Source organism: Dendrobates tinctorius, unplaced genomic scaffold, assembly GCF_039654945.1.
Source record: "Dendrobates tinctorius isolate UK_male_01 unplaced genomic scaffold, ASM3965494v1 ptg000129l, whole genome shotgun sequence".
Taxonomy (NCBI): Eukaryota; Metazoa; Chordata; class Amphibia; order Anura; family Dendrobatidae; genus Dendrobates; species Dendrobates tinctorius.
The window spans coordinates 24,604,691-24,624,441 of NW_027361797.1; the positions used below are offsets into that span (position 1 = coordinate 24,604,691).

At 43.5% G+C, this 19,751-nt stretch overlaps 1 protein-coding gene across 3 annotated transcripts in view; it reads right to left on the reverse strand.

The window, feature by feature from the left end:
- The window catches only part of BFAR (bifunctional apoptosis regulator), an 85,345-nt gene extending 65,602 nt beyond the window's left edge, over window positions 1-19,743 (reverse strand). For 2 of the 3 annotated variants that reach the window (XR_012219880.1, XM_073542876.1), the window contains exon 1: window positions 12,489-12,641. The gene's annotated coding sequence lies outside the window, so the exon portion shown is untranslated. Of the gene's footprint in view, window positions 1-12,488; window positions 12,642-19,613 lie in introns of those variants that run through there. The other variant, XM_073542877.1, reaches the window with a different exon arrangement.
- Between the last annotated feature and the right edge of the window lie 8 nt (window positions 19,744-19,751).

Sequence of the window (19,751 nt, forward strand, 5' to 3'; positions counted from 1 at the left end):
GGCTCATGGGGAAACTGGGGCTCATGCCGTACATGGGGAGGCTGTGTGGGGGGCTCATGCTGTATATAAGGGGCTGTGGGGGGGTTTAAAGATATATAGGGGGGTGTCGGCATACTTAATTCTGCTCAATATTAAGTGATAATATTAATTTATTAATATTAATTGTGAGTAGAATTAATTTCAAGCTATTGGTTCAGCCCTCCACAACAGTCATGGTCTCATGCGGCCCCTTGGGAAAATTAATTGCCCGCCCCTGTTCTAGGGGATAGCTCACATGTCCGATTTTTTCCCTTTGACCAAGTGCACAAAAGCACAAAGACCTGTCAGATTAAAGCGGCTGTCCAGGCTTTTGCATAAAGTCTGCAGTCGCTATATATAACTGCAGTGAGCAGTATTGTGTCAAGTACCGTATATACTTGTGTATAAGCCGAGATTTTCAGCCCCCTTTTTTGGCTGAAAAAACACACCCCACCCAACCCCCCCTCCCCTTGGCTTATACATGAGTCATGGTCCCTGCGATTAAAGAAAAAAAACCGAGAGGCGAGTATGTTTTTTTTCTAATCGCAGCAGCAGCATATGGGGCATATTGTATTATGGAGCACATTATGGGGCCACTATTAACCTTTGTGCATCATTATATGGGGCATCTTATGGGGCCAACATTATCCTTTGTGCAGCATTATATGGGGCCACAATTAACCTTTGTGCAGCATTATATGGGGCATAATTTTCTGTGGAGCATCTTATGGGACAAACATTATCCCTTGTGCAGCATTATATGGGACATATTTTGTATTGCGCATCTTATGGGGCCCATCATCAACTTTTATGGAGCATCATGAACTGTATGGAGCATTATATGGGGCTCCTGATTCAATATGGATATTCAAAAACATTTAACCTACTGATGTCTATTTTAATTATACTTTTATTGGTATCTATTTTTTAAATTTACCAGTAGCTGCTGCATTTCCCACACTCTGCTTATACTCGAGTCAATAAGTTTTCCCAGTTTTTTGTGGTAAAATTAGGCTATGTGCACACGTTGCGGATTCACCTGCGAATTTTTCCGCGCGGATTTTGCACAATCCGCAGGTCAAAAGACCTGCGGTTTATCTGCGGATTACCCTGCGTTTTATCAGCTCCACAAGGGAGGAGATGGCAAACCGCAGCGGAATCTGCAGAAAATGACATGTCAATTCTTTCTGTGGATTTAAAACCGCGTGGATAAATCCGCACCGTCTGCACAGCGGTTTCAATTTTCCATAGGTTAGAATGGTACTGTACATCACCTGCAGTTCTGCTGCGGATCCGCAGGGCCAAATCCGCTGCGCATCCGCAGCAGAATCCGCACCGTGTGCACATAGCCTTAGGGGCCTCGGCTTATACTAGGGTCGGCTTATACTCGAGTATATACGGTATATAATTTCACACCATACTTCAGGCCACATTCTGACTAGACATGTCCGGCCTCACTCACTTTACTTTTATCACCCAACCGGAGGATGACAGCTATATACATTTCTATGAGGATGTCACGCTGGGACCGGAACACCTGTGACCAGTCTGCGCATTGCGGCCCGCAATTGGATTGAGATCCACTGAAGTCTGCATGAGTCCTAAGGGCCCGTTCACATGACTGTATTTTCGGTCCAAGTGCAGAACATAAAAAAACAGACAACAGTTGAACCAATGACATTCAATGGGACATTGAAGACTTTTTTCACTGACCGAATCTGCATGTGAAGGGGGTGGGGGTGGAAAATCGCAGCAGGCATCGGTATCTTCTACAAAATGAATCATACTCACCCATTCAAGTCTATGGTTGCGCAAAAAAAACCAGACAGATGCCGTACGTAGAGGACAAGATTTTTCAAATACATAACAATTCTGTAACAAACTCTAAATCATTAATAGTTGCTGTTGTAAAGAAAAAAAAGGAATGCACATTGATAACAAATGCAAAAGATGTGAGAGTTTCATGGATGAAACGGAAAAATTTTTGGACAGCCGTGGGAACGTGACCTAAAGGTAGTAGTAAAAACGGACACCGCGATCAAAAACACTGATGACACTGACATCTGAATGAGCCCTAAGGCTCAGTTCCCAAGATGAGTTTTTGACGCTGCGTATTTTCAATGCGCAAAATAAATAAATAATGCAGCATCTTACAGTTCCGGAAAAGTGGATGAGATTTATAGAAATCTCATGCCCACCGTGCTTTTTTATGCTACAGAAACTGAACCACGTTGCATTTTATTTGTATATTTTCTCCATGGGCTTTAATGAGATGAAAAAAGTCAGCAGATAAAAATCGCTTGTGTGTTTAGATTGCATTTTTTGCAGTGGAAAAGCACCAAAAACTCACGTAATCCACACAGGACTAATTTTTATTTTTACTATGGACCTAAAAACTAACAGGCAGGTGGCCACTGGTGATTCAGCTTCTCCATGTCAACAATGCAGCTCTTCTTCTGAGCCGCTCTGTCAACAGGGCGTGACTGCGATGTCATGCTGATTGACAGCTGCCTCCCCGCAGTTATGCAACAGTGATCCAGCTGTCAATCAACATGACATCAACAGTCACTCTCTGTTGACAGAGCGCCTGGAAGCGAAGCAGCTGAATCACCAGCAGGAGCGGTCAGTGACAGCTCAATGCCAGCAAAGATCCGCACCAGGCACAACAGGCAGGGACTTAGCAGCTGAACTATGGGCCTGTAAGTTCTTAGGCCCGTAGTAAAAATATTAACTAGTCCTGGATAGCCTCTTACATACAGATGGTTGTTCAGTATATGACCCTGTGGTGTATGAAATACCAGGCAGCCCTCTCTGCAGAGAAGAATGTTGGCTCCATCAGATTAGGCGAGTGTGAAATATAATGTTCTAGTGGAGTGGCACAAAGGCAGCATTATTACTTTTGGAGGGGGCACTAACAGTTTCTAAATAGTGCACTATAAGTGGGTTAGGGGTTCAATACTTGCCCTGTGAGACGGCTGCCCCAGCTACACTCCTGGTGATGGGCACAAGTCTATGGGTAACAGGCACAGCACTACAGGCAGGCGGGCTGGTGGCCAGCCAACCATATGGCAAAACCCAGCTACACTCTTGGTTTTGGGCACCAGTCCAGGGGTAATAGGTACAGCAGGATTGAGTAGTGGGGCTGGTTATACGTGTGCCCAGAGAGAAGGTAGCAGATCAAGCTACACTCCTGGTTGTGGGCACAGGGCTATGGGTAATAGGCACAGCAGGACGGGCTATTGGTGCTGGTTATACGTGTGCCCAGAGAGTGGGCAGCCGACCTTATGGCGGAATCCAGCTACACTCCTGGTTGTGGGCACCGGCCTATGGGTAATAGGCACAGCAGGACAGGGTAGCGGTGCTGGTTATACGCAGGGCTGTGGAGTCTGTAAGCTAAACCTGCGACTCCGACTCCACCATATATTGCTTATATTTAAGTGAAAAATGTATTGTAGTACAATGTTACATCTTACATTTAATCATTTTTATGAGACAATAATCAAGATATTTAGCTAGAACATAATATATATTTATTGGAATACAACTTTAGAACACAAAACTGTAATAAATTGTAAATATGTAATACACTATGTAATATTGATATATATATAACTATGTAATAAACTATGTAAGTGGCAAAAAACAGTTTTCAACAAAAACATACTAAATAACATTTGTGCAGTCTATGAATTTGTTCTAAGAAATAGAATTGCCTCCATCAGATCCTCCTTCATAGATGACCTCAAATCTGACCTAATAATTTTAAGGCTAGAGAACAACCTCTCTACAGTAACTTGGATTGGAGAGATTTCATGGGAGATTTCAACTATCCAGACATTTGTTGGGAATCTCTCTCAGGCAAAACTAACAGGTCAAGGAAATTCTTATCCTCTCTAGCTGACAACTTTATCTTCCAAAAGGTAGGGGAGAAAACAAGGGGAACTGCTACCTTGGATCTAATCCTTATAAACAGGGAGGAAATGGTTGAGGAGGTAAAAGTGCCTGGAACCCTAGGAGGTAGCGACCATGCTATTTTAGAATTTTGGATAACTAGAGGCGGAAGACCTGTGAAGACTCAGACGTCAAGGTTAGATTTCAGAAAGGCAGATTTTAAGGGATTCAGAAAGATAATTGGAGGGATCCAATGGCTGGATATCCTTAAAGACAAAAATGTCCAGGAAGGATGGGAAATCTTGAAAAATGAAATTCTCAAAGCACAGTTGTTAACAATTCCGAAAAGAAGAAAGAATAGGAAGCATTTAAGGAAACCAGGATGGGTGAACACAGAACTTAAGCACATGCTAAAAAGGAAGAAAAAAATGTTTATAAAATGGAAAGAGGGAGGCATATCTAAAGAAGAATATAATGCTGTCTGCAGAACCTGCAGGGCACAAATCAGATTATCTAAAGCTGAAAATGAATTGAGGCTTGCAAGAGATGTCAAAAGCAATAATAAAGGATTTTGGGGATATGTCAAAAGTAAAAGAAAAGTCAAAGATGCTATAGGATTTTTACAGGATGAAAATGATGAAATGGTAAGACAGGATGTTGAGAAGGCTGAACTTTTAAATTCCTATTTTGCATCTGTTTTCTCTCAGAAAGGAAATGTAACACCAACTGTTATTCACTGTCCTATTAAGGGAATAGAAGAATCCAGGATATCTATAAACAGAAAGATAGTGAGGAAACACTTAGCTAACCTAAATGAATTCAAGTCTCCAGGTCCAGATGAATTACACCCCAGAGTACTGAAGGAGATAGCAGAAGAAATTTTTGAACCCCTTTCCATAATCTTTGAAAATTCTTGGAGAACAGGAGAAGTGCCAGAAGACTGGAGAAGAGCAAATGTTGTTCCTATCTTCAAAAAGGGGAAGAAGGTGGACCCAGGCAACTATAGGCCGGTGAGTCTGACTTCTATACCAGGAAAGATCTTTGAACAAATTATTAAACAACATGTATGTCAATACCTGGATAAGAATGAAGTGATCAAACAGAGTCAGCATGGGTTTGTAACTAATAAGTCATGTCAGACTAACTTAATTTCCTTCTATGACGGTATCACTGATTGGGTGGATCAAGGAAATGCTGTAGATATAGTATATCTTGACTTCAGCAAAGCATTTGACAAAGTCTCTCATACAATCCTTATTGAAAAAATGACTAAGTATGGAATGGACAAGGCAACTGTTAGGTGGATTCATAACTGGCTTAGTGATCGGACCCAAAGAGTGGTCGTAAATGGCTGCACATCCAGTTGGAAGAATGTCTCAAGTGGGGTACCACAGGGCTCTGTCCTGGGCCCTGTATTGTTCAACATCTTTATCAACGATTTAGATGAAGGAATTGAGGGTAAACTGATTAAATTTGCGGATGACACAAAGCTAGGAGGGATAGCTAATACTAGAGAAGAGAGAGAGAGGATTCAAAAAGATTTAAATAAACTGGAGAAGTGGGCAGCAACTAACAGAATGGTTTTTAACAGGGAGAAATGCAAAGTACTACATCTGGGCAATAAAAATGAAAAAAGCATATATAGAATGGGAGGAATAGGGCTAAGTGACAGCACATGTGAAAAAGACTTGGGTATACTAATAGATCACAGACTGAATATGAGTCAACAGTGTGATGCAGCAGCAAAAAAGGCAAATGCAATTCTAGGATGTATTAACAGAAGCATACAGTCTAGATCACGTGAAGTCATTATTTCCCTCTACTCCTCTTTGGTCAGACCTCATCTGGAATATTGTGTCCAGTTTTGGGCACCACATTTTAAAAAAGACATCAACAAACTGGAGCAAGTTCAGAAAAGAGCGACCAGAATGGTGACCGGTCTGCAAACCCTGTCTTATGAGGAAAGGTTGCAGGATTTGGGAATGTTTAGTTTGCAAAAGAGAAGACTGAGAGGAGACTTAATAGCTGTCTACAAATATCTAAAGGGCTGTCACATTGTAGAAGGATCAACTTTATTCTCATTTGCACAAGGAAAGACTAGAAGCAATGGGATGAAACTGAATGGGAGGAGACACAGATTAGATATTAGAAAAAACTTTTTGACAGTTAGAGTGATCAATGAGTGGAACAGACTGCCACGAGAAGTGGTGAGTTCTCCTTCAATGGAAGCCTTCAAACAGAGGCTGGACAGACATCTGACTGGGATGATTTAGCGAATCCTGCTTTGAGCAGGGGGTTGGACCAGATGGCCCAGGATGTCCCTTCCAACTCTACGATTCTATGATTCTATGAAAAGCCGTAACCACATATCTATGACATGGTGGGGATATCTGAGACATGGCTGGACGAGAGCCATTACTGGGCGGTTAATTTACAGGGCTATAGTCTGTTCAGAAATGACCGTACAAATAAGCGAGGGGGAGGCGTGTGTTTATATGTAAAATCATCCTTAATACCCATCCTTCGTGATAATATATATGAATCTAATGAAAATGTAGAGTCCCTGTGGGTAGAGATAAGGGGAGGGGGGAAAAATAATAAATTACTGATAGGGGTTTGCTATAAGTCTCAAAAAATAATGGAAGCAACAGAGAATATCCTCATAAAGCAAATAGATGATGCAGCGATTCAAGGAGAAGTCATTATTATGGGGGACTTCAACTACCCTGAAATACATTGGGGAACCAAAACCTGCAGTTCCAGCAAAGGTAATGGGTTTTTGACAACTATGAGAGACAATTACCTTTCACAACTGGTTCAGGACCCAACAAGAGGGGGGGGCACTGCTAGACCTAATATTAACCAACAGGTCAGACCGCATATCAAATGTAAGGGTTGAGGGTCACTTGGGTAATAGTGATCACAAATTAATAAGTTTTCATGTATCCTTTAGTAAGATGTGTAGTAGAGGGGTTACAAGGACACTAAACTTCAGGAAGGCAAATTTCCAACAGATGAGATGATTTTGGTGCAATTAACTGGGACGATATCCTGAGACATAAAAATACACAAAGAAAATGGGAGACGTTTATTAGCATCCTGAATAGGACCTGTGCACAATATATACCGTATGGGAATAAACATGCTAGAAATAGGAGGAAACCACTATGGCTAAGACAGAGAGACTCATTGCCAGAAAAAGTAAAAATAATTCTTTAACTACATAATTAGTAAGAAACTAAAAAAATGATAGTGTTGGCCCCCTTAAAAATAGTCTGGGTGAAATGGTGGATGAGGATGAAGAAAAAGCCAATATGCTAAATTACTTTTTTTCAACAGTATTTACACAAGAAAATCCCATGACGGATAACATGATCAGGGATAAAAATTCTCCATTAAATGTCACCTGCTTAACCCAGCAGGAAGTACGGCGGCATCTAAAAATCACTAAAATTGACCAATCCACGGGCCCGGATGGGATACACCCCCGAGTACTGCAGGAATTAAGCACAGTCATAGATAGACCATCATTTTTAATCTCTAAAGATTCCATAATAACAGGGTCTGTACCACAGGACTGGCGTATAGCAAATGTGGTGCCAATATTCAAAGAGGGGACAAAAACTGAACTTGGAAATTATAGGCCAGTAAGTTTAACCTCAACTGTGGGTAAAATCCTGGAGGGTTTTCTAAGAGATACTATACTGGAGTATCTGGAGAAGAATAACCTTATGACCCAATATCAACATGGGTTTACAAGGGACCGTTCCTGTCAGACTAATCTGATAAGCTTTTATGAAGAGGTAAGTTCCGGACTGGACCAAGGGAATGCAGTGGACGTGGTGTACAAGAACTTTTCAAAAGCTTTTGATACGGTGCCACACAAAAGGTTGATACATAAAATGAGAACAATGGGGATAGGGGAAAATATGTGTAGGTGGGTTAAGAGCTGGCTCAGGGATAGGAAACAAGGGGTGGTTATTAATGGAGCACACGGACTGGGTCACGGTTAGCAGTGGGGTACCACAGGGGTCAGTTTTGGGCCCGCTTCTTTTTAACATATTTATTATTGACCTTGTAGGGGGCATAGAGAGTAGAATTTCAATATTTGCAGATGACACTAAACTCTGCAGGGTAACCAATACAGAGGAGGACAATTTTATATTACAGGAGGATTTATGTAAACTAGAAGCTTGGGCTGAGAAATGGCAAACGAGCTTTAATGGGGATAAATGTAAGGTCATGCACTTGGGTAGAACGAACAAGATGTATAATTATGTGCTTAATTGTAAAACACTGGGCAAAACAGTCACTGAAAGACCTGGGTGTATGGGTGGACGACAAACTCACATTTAGTGGCCAGTGTCAGGCAGCTGCTGCAAAGGCAAATAAAATAATGGGATGCATTAAAAGAGGCATAGATGCTCATGAGGAGAACATAATTTTACCTCTATATAAGTCACTAGTGCGACCACACTTAGAATACTGTGTACAGTTCTGGTCTCCGGTGTATAAGAAAGACATAGCTGAACTGGAGCGGGTGCAGAGAAGAGCGACCAAGGTTATTAGGGAACTAGGGGGTCTGCAATACCAAGACAGGTTATTACACTTGGGGTTATTTAGTTTGGAGAATCGAAGGCTTAGGGGTGATCTTATTACAATGTATAAATATATGCGGGGACAGTACAAAGACCTTTCTAATGATCTTTTTACTCTTAGACCTGTGACGGGGACAAGGGAGTATCCTCTACGTCTGGAGGAAAGAAGGTTTAAGCATACTCACAGACGCGGATTCTGTACTGTAAGAGCAGTGAGACTATGGAACTCTCTGCCATATGATGTTGTAATGAGTGATTCCCTAATAAAATTTAAGAAGGGACTGGATGCCTTTTTTGAAAAGTATAATGTTACAGGGTATGTATATACACTAGTTTCCTTAATATTGCGTTGATCCAGGGAGCTAGTCTGATTGCCGTATGTGGAGTCGGGAAGGAATTTTTTTTCCCCAATGTGAAGCTTACTGTTTGCCACATGGGGTTTTTTTTTTGCCTTCCTCTGGATCAACATGTTAGGGCAAGTTAGGACAGGATATGGGTTGAACTAGATGGACTTAAAGTCTTCCTTCAACCTTAATAACTATGTTACTATGTTACATGGGCAACATCTTTAACAATTTCCGAGTATAAAGGAATTGCCTCATGCACAGTCAGTTTTGATGAACGGTTGAATTGTTCTATTTCTTTGAGAGCAAGTGAAACATTTTGCTGAAATATGGTCAATCTGCTTGCTATAGGAGACGGAGTGAAATCTTTTTCCTTGCGGCAACGCTTTGCCTGCTCCATATCATCCAAATACTTGTCAAAGTCAAACTCCTCATCGGATGAAGATGAAGATATGGCAGCAGTAGCACTGTCAGGACCCAAGTCCTCTTGCGCCTGCCAGTCCTCCTGTAGGCCACTCATCCTAACTGCTACCTCAGTCAGAGCTTCTTTTCCTTTAGTAAGCTGTTGTCGATCAAGCAGTATACGATGACTTGGGTCCACATAAACAGCTGCCAGAAAAATTATATTTTCCAATAGCTGTGTCTCTCTCCGTTTCATTGAAGCAGAAATGCCATCTGCGATTAAACCACGTCTTAGGGACAGGCAAAATAGCAAGTTCTTCCACTCCCTTATGAAAATGCCAGGAGTTAAATCCTCAGCTTGTAATTTTTTAGTCAATGTAAATGGGTGATGAAGCAATTCCTTCAATTCAGCCACCTGTGTCCATTGACCTTCATTTAGGGTTACCTGAGGGTTCGTCATATCTATAAGAAACGGTTTTAGTTTAAGCAATCGCTCAATCATTAAATAAGTGCTGCCCCAACGAGTGGCTTGATCGACAATTGCCCCTTTCCCAGCACGTCTCTTCAAGATGGAATCAATTTTAGGGGTTCTGGCGGCACTAACCAATTTCTTCACTTTTCCAATCAGATTTCCAGCATGTCCCTCTTGCAGACTATAGGCCCCATAAAACACAGCGATCTCTCCAGCGATATCGCTGTGTGTGACATGGATCAGCGACCGCCGCCCTGCCGGGTATCGCTGATCGCGCTCGAGCGTCCTGGGCCGTTTTTTTGATCGCTGGTCTCCCGCTGGCCAGCATGCATCGCTGCGTGTGACAGCGAAAGACCAACGATCAGCGACGCTGGTTTCCAAGTTAAACAGCGGGTAACTAAGAGCTGCGTGGCTCTTAGATACCCGCTGTTTACATTGGAAACCAGCTTGCTCGCTGATCGCTGTCTATGTGACAGCTCACCAGCGATCAGCTAATGATGTCCCAGCTATCCCATCCACGTTGGATCGTTGGTGGGATCGCTGGGACATTGATACGTGTAATGGGGCCTTATCTATTATTGCCAGCTGCAGCGTGTGCACAACACAGCGCATGTGATGAATATAAAAGTGTTTTGAAGCAGCTTCAACAAGATAATCTATTTCTAAAGTTTAATTTTGCTGTTCTTCTGTTGTAATATCTGTTTGTTCCTCAGTTACATGAACAGCACTGTGGCCTTCCATCTCAAACATACTGAATCCTAAATTTTCTTCTAGCTGTTGTTCATTACTCCCATTCATCAGTTTAATTGTACTTACCGCATATACTCGAGTATAAGCCAACCCCCCTAATTTTGCCACAAAAAAACTGGGTAAACTTATTGACTCGAGTATAAGCCTAGGGTGGGAAATGCTCCATAGATTATTCCCCCATATGCTGACCCCATAAGAAGCTCCTTAGATTATTCCCCCATATGCTGACCCCATAAGAAGCTCCTTAGATTATTCCCCCATATGCTGACCCCATAAGAAGCTCCTTAGATTTTTCCCCCATATGCTGACCCCATAAGAAGCTCCTTAGATTATTCCCCCATATGCTGACCCCATAAGAAGCTCCTTAGATTATTCCCCCATATGCTGACCCCATAAGAAGCTCCTTAGATTATTCCCCCATATGCTGACCCCATAAGAAGCTCCTTAGATTATTCCCCCATATGCTGACCCCATAAGAAGCTCCTTAGATTATTCCCCCATATGCTGACCCCATAAGAAGCTTCTTAGATTATTCCCCCATATGCTGACCCCATAAGAAGCTCCTTAGATTATTCCCCCATATGCTGACCCCATAAGAAGCTCCTTAGATTATTCCCCCATATGCTGACCATATGCTGACCCCATAAGAAGCTTCTTAGATTATTCCCCCATATGCTGACCCCATAAGAAGCTTCTTAGATTATTCCCCCATATGCTGACCCCATAAGAAGCTTCTTAGATTATTCCCCCATATGCTGACCCCATAAGAAGCTCCTTAGATTATTCCCCCATATGCTGACCCCATAAGAAGCTCCATAGATTATTCCCCCATATGCTGACCCCATAAGAAGCTCCTTAGATTATTCCCCCATGTGCTGCCTCATGTAAAAATAACATAGTCACCTCTCCGTCGCTGGGTGTCAGATACTCACCTGTCCTGTGTCCATGGCTGCTCACCGCTATCTGCCACGTCATCGGTCAGTGACATTCAGACTGCAGGGGACGCGGCGCGCACTAATCACGTCACCGCGCCCTCTGCTGTCTGAAGTCACTGACCGATGACAGACAGCAGCAAGCAGCCATGGACGCAGGACAGGTGAGTATCGCTATACTTACCCGTCCTGACGCTGTCTCTCTTCCTGCGTTCAGCGGACATGTGACACCGCTCATTAAAACTCATGAATATGCGCATATTCATGAGTTTTAATGAGCGGTACCACGTGACCGCTGAACGCAGGAAGAGAGAGCGCGGAGAAGCTGGGGCCTCAAGAGACAGCGTCAGGACGGGTAAGTATGACCTGACACCCTCGCTCCCCCCTCCCACTCCGACCCCCCGATGTATATGACTCGAATATAAGCCAAGAGGGGGACTTTCAGCCCAAAAAATTGGGCTGAAAATCTTGGCTTATATTCGAGTATATACGGTATGTTAGAAGCATTGTCCGTTACAATAGCAAGAACCTGTTCTTGTGTGAATGTAGCCTTAGATCAGGAATAGAACAGTCATTTATAGGACATTTCATAACTTTCCCAAATTCCTATGAAAAAATATTCTGCACATTCTACATTGAACTACTGTACCCAATTTATTATATATTTTGGGAGTCTGTCCATTTTATACCGACTCCACAGCCCTGGTTCTACGTGTGCCCAGAGTGCGGGCGTCTGACTGACCATATGGCAGAATTCACCGGCGTTGCTCAGTCTCCAGGACGCCGGGCCATTTGGAGTCTATCCGGCCCACCTGGCATGGAATACCGCGGCAGCAGGTGGGGGTCTTCATGGCACTGAGGGCAAGAGCCATACATCATGTGTCCACACAGGTGGCGTATGGCGGTAACACCACAGCTGAGGTAATGCCCCAGTGTGCACGCCTGGCAGCTCTGCCCCATGCTATGGTGGCAGCTGGATGCCAGTAATAAGTACCTGTGCTCCCGGTGCCAACACACAGAAGTCGCCATAGCACTGACAGCCGCCATACCCTTCTTCCCCAGTCACCCCGTACACCATTACCTGCTCTGCCTTCACTTGCAGCTCCCGAGGGTGCCGCCATCTTCCCCCGCGTCAGCGGATCACTCGCTCTGCTTCCGCCTGACAACCCTGGCTAATGCTATTGGCAGTCTCCTGCGCATGCGCGGCCCAGCTGTGTAGTCACGTGACGAGACCTGTCTCAGTCGGTTTTGCTCCAGAGTAGCGTCCCGTCTCAGTGACTGAGCGTCCGTCACATAACACTGTGTGACCCTAGTGTGCCCTGACGGGAGGACACGCGTGGGCACAGCTCTTGCACTCATTTGTAAACATAACCAGTACCACACCTTGCCATCATGGCTTCTCTCACAGGGGCATGAATTCACACCTTGCAGGTTTTTGAGGTTTTTTTTTAGCAGTCCTTATGCCACTGTCTAATCGGAGCGTACCGAAAAGCCCATGTGCGAGACAGCCGCACACACTCCAGTCCTAGGAGTTATTTTCGCTCCCGCGTAGTATTTTTCATGGAACACATATAATGAGGTCTCGCAGCCGCCTGAGGCTATGTGCACACGGTGCGGATTCTGCTGCTTTTCCGCAGCGGTTTTGCCCCTGCGGAAACACAGCAGTTCTGCAGACCAAGTACAGTACAATGAAACCCTATGGGGTTTTCAAAAACGCTGTGCTGACGGTGCGGTTTACAAACCACAGCATGTCAATTGTTTTGGGCGGTTTCACACCTTTAACATAGTAGAGGTGTGAAACCGCAGGGTAAAACCGCAGACCAAAACGCAGGTCACTTTACCTGCGGTTCCGCGCGGAAAAAAACGCAGGTGAATCTGCAGCGTGTGCACATAGCCTGAGACGGCGCGGTCTCTGCTGTTCGTCCCTTCACAGATTTCAGAGCTCAAAGAGAGTAAAAGAAGTTACAAAAGATGGCACATCTGCACAGCGAGTCGCCTGGATGTCGTGCATACCTTTATTTTTTGGCTTTTTTGAGTCATTTTTCAAGCAGGTTCAAGGCAGAGAATCTGCAAGAATAGCCGCCATATGCACATACCATTAATCAGGAGCGGGCAGCCTGCAGCCAAATCTGGACACGGTGCCTTTCTGTGCGCCCCACACTCCAATGTAAATATTAGGCTCCGTTCACATGTTCAGTATTTGGTCAGTATTTTACCTCAGGATTTGTAAGCCAAAACCAGGAGAGGAACAATGAGAGGAAAAGTATAATAGAAGCTCGTCACTACTTCTGTATTTATCACCCACTCCTGGTGTTGGCTTACAGATACTGAGGTCAAATACTGACCAAATACTGACCGTGTGACCGTGACCTTAGGAGAATTGCTTCACTTGGCTCCTGTTTCGCCTTCCAAATAGGTGCAAGAGTAAGGCCGGGGTCACACATGCGAGAAGCTCAGCCGAGTTAATACCCGGCATTGCCGCCGGCACTCAGGAGCGGAGTGTGCGGCTGCATGTATTGCTATGCAGCTGCACGCTCCGCTCCCGAGTGCCGGCGGCAGCGCCATGTATTAAGATGCGAGACTCGTCCGAGTTTCTCGCATGTGTAATCCCTGCCTTAGGCCAGGATCACACATGCAAGAAACACGGCCGAGTCTCGCATGTTAATACTCGGGAGCGGAGCGTGCGGCCACATAGCAATACATGCAGCCGCACACTCCGCTCCTGAGTGCCGGCTGCACTTCCTGTTATTAACATGCGAGACTCAGCTGTGTTTCTCGCATGTGTGATCCCGGCCTTAGGGTAGGTGCACACTAGGGTGACCGCAAAAAATCGATGTCGGAATTTTGTCCGTCTGGACCCCACAAAACGATTCCCCTTTCCAGATATTGGCCAAAATTTGAGCTCGATCAAACGACGTTAACCCGTGCCACGCGTCGCTCAAAGTTTGAAAAAATCCAAATTGAGGTATTTTAAGATTTAGGTATTTTGCATAGTCTGTTAGACTATAAAGAATGTGACAACAACATTGCAGAAATAGCCCTGACCAAATTTTCGAACCATTTGTGGTATTTGAATGCAGAGTTGGTGGGATTATCGTTTTTTGATCCCACCATTACAGACAATGAAAAGTTGTTAATGGCTAATAAATTGCTCAGTAGCACAGATGAACCATCAGAGCACGCTAGGGTTGTAAATCCAAAAGTTAGGAAAGAAAAATTAAAAGAGGTAGGAAGTAACCGACTTTAACGACCTTCTGACAAAAGATGAAGAACAAAAGCAATATGTCCTGCAAGTTGTAAGCAAATGCCGAGCATTATATTCTGACGTTTCAAAAACTACTTTAACAAAAGCTCTAGAATAGATGAGATAACTATGTAAAATTATCAACTCATGTAGGTTAGCGTGCTCTGATGGTTCATCTGTGCTACTGAGAAATTTATTAGCCATTAACAACTTTTCATTGTCTGTAATGGTGGGTTCAAAAAACGATAATCCCACCAACTCTGCATTCAAATACCACAAATGGTTCGAAAATTTGGTCAGGGCTATTTCTGCAATGTTGTTGTCACATTCTTTATAGTCTAACAGACTATGCAAAATACCTAAATCTTAAAATACCTCAATTTGGATTTTTTCAAACTTTGAGCGACAAGCGGCACGGGTTAACGTCGTTTGATCGAGCTCAAATTTTGGCTCTCTCAATATCTGGAAAGGGGAATCGTTTTGTGGGGTCCAGACGAACAAGATTCCGACATTTTTTCCCCCCCATATGAGATCCGGTCACCCTAGTGCACACGGTCAGTAACTGGCAGCGCTGCTGGCTTTTGTACGCAGGTGCATCTGCATGTGTTCATTGAACCATGCATGAGGAATCACCGCGTCCAATACATTGTATGGGTGAGATTTATCTTGTGGAGACTCACATTTCCACAAGATAAATTGACATGCTGGAAAGATGTGCCGCATGTCCGTCTGTGCATGCATAGTGGGCACGGGATTTCTTGAAATCCCATCCACTATGCTGTAACACCTGGATGCTGCGTTTTGGACACTGCGGATGTACGCAGCATCCAACCCGCAGCATTTACGGACCGTGGGAACATACCCTTAGTGGTGGTCATCTATGTATGTGGCTCTCTCATTGTAGTGTATGACAGTAGAGTTTATAATAGGGACAGCTACATGCACAGCCTCCTCTCGACTTTAGAGCGATATGTGGGTGTAAGTCCCACTTTCTGGACACATAATCTATCCTGCATTTGTAGCATAAAGAGTTTCTAGTCCATGGAAGTCAATGGATGAATTGTAAAACGCATGTTTTGTGTTTTGTTCTATTTGTTTTCATGCGTATTTCTCCCACATTACAAAAACAACAAAAATAGTATAGCAGTAAAAGAACCTGAGAACAAAACAAACATGCAGGAGTGACACATAGAAGGAACAAAAAACAATAAATCCATATTCCGTATCCATTCTTAATTCATTCCATTTTCATTCATGTGACTGAGACACAGGCTGCATCTTACACCACTAAGCCTCACACTTCACCTTTTGTATACAACACGTACCCATTATAATCTATGGTGCTGTTCAGATGTCTGTACTTTTTAAAGACCCATGTGTCTGTGCAAATCTCATGGAGACCTGTCTGATTTTTTACACTATCATGAATGAAAAGGATAAATACAACTCTAAAACACGTGCAGCACACAGATGGTATTAGTGTTGTCTGCACATAGGCAAATTATGATTAGGGCAATCCGGGCTACTGTCCAAGGCTTTGGGGGGCCATCTCCAGATTTCCCCTCATCATAATGATTTGTGCGCCGCCATCTGCAGCACACATATTCCGGCAGGGAGCTTTCCTGATGCTGTGCAGCCGAGGATACTGAATGGCAGTGCAACGTCACGTGTCGGCTCGATGATGTCATCAGCTGGCGCTAACATGTATGCACTGGCCAGACTAGAAGTGGAACCTCGGGGACGGAGCAAAGCCCCAGGGGAACGGGAATGAGATTAGTATGTCTTTTTTATTTTTCAATTAATATGGGATGTGCGGGCTCATACTGTATATAGGAGGCTATATGGGGGCTCAGACTGTATACAAGTGGCTATGTGGAGGCTCATATAGTGCATTGGAGGCTATATGGGGCTCATATATCATGTATACAGGAGATTATGTGTGGGGTCACACTGTATATAGGAAGCTATGTGCAAGGTAATACTGTATATAGTAGGCTATATGGGTGCTAAGACTATAAACGAGGCTATGTGTGGGGTCACACTGTATATAGTGAGTTATGTGTGGGTCATACTGTACATAGTGAGCTATGTGTGGGGTCATACTGTATATAGGAGGCTATATGGGGTTCATCCTGTATATAGGAGACTATATGGGAGCAAATACTGTATATGGGGCTCATAATGTATATATGATGCTATATAGGAGCAAATACTGTATATTGGGGTCATTATATATATATATTGGATGCTATATGGGAACAAATACTGTATATGGGGCTTATACTGTATATACGAGGCTATATGGGAGCAAATACTGTATATGGGGCTCATAATGTATATAAGAGGCTATATGGGAGCAAATACTGTATATGGGGCTCATAATGTATAAAAGAGGCTATGTGGGAGCAAATACTGTATATGTGGCTCATACTGCCCATTTTACCTAATGGGTGCAGAAAATCTGCAACATCAAAACTCATTGTTCAATGTAGCCTTATACAGCAGTTGTATTAGGCTGTACTTATCATGTTGTTTAACACAATTGGTTTGCCACTCTCCTGTATTTCAATTCACATATATATATATATATATATATATATATATATATATTTGTCTGTGTTGATCTGGGAAGTTTATGATTAAGGACCATGCTAGTTTGAAATGCATCATTCATTTGGTGTTGGGATTGCTGGATTTTCTTCTCTCTTCATTATTCCACCCAGTAACCAGCTGTGACATCACCTTCCGTGCTTCCCTTTACAAATTCGGGGCATCCCCTTGCTACGCCACACCTTGGGAGAGCTGATAAGTATATTTTTCTCTTTGTTTATATGTGATATGCATGCCCTCGGCCACATTCCAACTAGATGAGCGCGGCCTCGCTCTAAGCAAGTGTATTGAGTGTGGCCGGAAACAGTCTAGTCGGAATGTGGTTGGCACTCGTATTTATATCGCATTCTTGCAGCTACATGATCGCTCGCTCCCGGCCCTTAAGAATTCTCACAGAGCACAGTGTGCACAATGTGAGGATTCACACGGAGTGACTGCAGACTTGTAGCTTTATACCGGACAACCAGTTTAACAGCACACTACTCTTAATGAATAGGGCGAAGCGCAAAGTAGCGTGCACCTCTGTAGGCGCCTGGCCACAGTCAAATTCTGGTTGGGGACATGAGTAAAGGCCCCGTTACACGTATCAATGTCCCAGCGATCCCACCAACGATCCGACATGGATGGGATCGCTGGGACATCGTTAGGCTGATCGCTGGTGAGCTGTCACATAGACAGCCCCTCCAGTGATCAGGACTAGCGAACAAGCTGGTTTCCAATGTAAACATCGGGTATCCAAGAACCGCGCGGCTCTAAGATACCCGATGTTTACATTGGAAACCAGAGTCCAGCGTCGCTGATCACTGGTCTCTCGCTGCCACACGCAGCGATGCGCGCTGGCCAGCGGGAGACCAGCGATCAAAAAACGGCCCAGGATGATGGAGCACGATCAGCGATACCCGGCGGAGGGGTGGTCGCTGATCCCCGTCACATACAGCGAGATCGCTGTGGCGTCACAAAGTCAGCGATCTCGCTAGTGAGATCGCTGTGTGTGACGGGGCCTTAAGGTTTGTGGTATAGCAAACGCTGCTTGCTTGTCGCAAATTTGATGACTGAGGTTTGCCACACGCCGCCCTAAAACTGTTTTGAAAAGTTGCAAAAATTTTTGGGCAATTCCCCTTTGCGCAAAACATATTGTGACTTTTCAAAGCTTTTATTTTGTCCAGAACTCTGGCGTAAAAGCTGTGATGAATTGGAGCCATTGTGTGCACATACCATAAGTGTATGCTCAGATAAGCATAGCAAACAAACAGCAAACGGACCATTGTAACAAGTCAATGGTAAGGCTCACTTGCATGGGTTTACACACAGAACAACGGGACTCATGTAAACTATTAGGGTATGTGCACACGTAGTTTTTAGGTGCTGCGGATTTCTCTTTGCAGATTTTGTCAAATCAGGTAAATTTCAGGTCACAAGACCTGCGGTTTACCTGCGGATTAGCCTGCGGTTTATCACCTCTACAATGGAGGAGATGGTAAACCGCAGCGGAATCCGCAGTAAAGAAGTGACATGTCATTTCTTTCTGCGGATTTGAAACTGCAGCAAAACTGTGCGGAAAATACCGAGGCATATGCACAGCAGTTTCCATTTTACATAGAGTAAAATGGTACTATACAACGCAGCAGCCAGAAACACTGCGGATCCGTAGCAAAATCCGCAGCGTGTACACACACCCTTGTAGCAAGCACTAATCTAATCTGTTTTTAGCACAGAATCACCCTAATGATGGGTGCGTTAAAAAAAATGCGTATCACTGGGAAAACCATCTGAGTTGGGTTTTTTTTAAGAAATTTTTACCAAAAAAACTCAGCTTGGCCTATTATTATATTTTAAAATTGTTGATGTATACAACAAATGTTGTACAGATGTCTTATGCATGTGAAAAATGGACATACAGATGACATATTAATGGCATACAAATTGCTAAGCAAGTGAAGAAAAAAAATTTTGGGATGGAAAACGAGACAATTTGTCATAAGCTCACCTGAGCCGGGCTTGAAGGCCTCACTCAGTCATAGGTTTTTCACATAAGTATGTTGTTAGTGTGTTTTTACTGAACAAATACTCATTATAACCTATGGGCTATTCACTTGTCCATGTGTTTTATCCGAAAAGAAAAATAAACGGAGACGTGTCAATTTTCGATCCATTTTACAGATCAAATGCGTTCATTCCAAGCAAAAAGGTGTACAGCAGAGTACTCCGGCCACGGATTGCCACAAATCACATGCAGGGTCTATTTGCACACTGCAATTATATTGTATTTTTCCCATAATTGTGTGAAATTTTAAAGCAATTGTGTCACATTTATGGCAAAAACTGCAATACAAGAACTAAATATTTACTTACTATTATTGCTTTTATTCCGTAGCGGTTTACAGAAAACTGAGACTCAATTTGCTGAAGTTTTTTGGCTTTTTTTTTCCTGAGTCGGCGAGGATTTTAGATGTAGCCTTGAGCTATGAACATTTGCTCCAATTAGGGGTT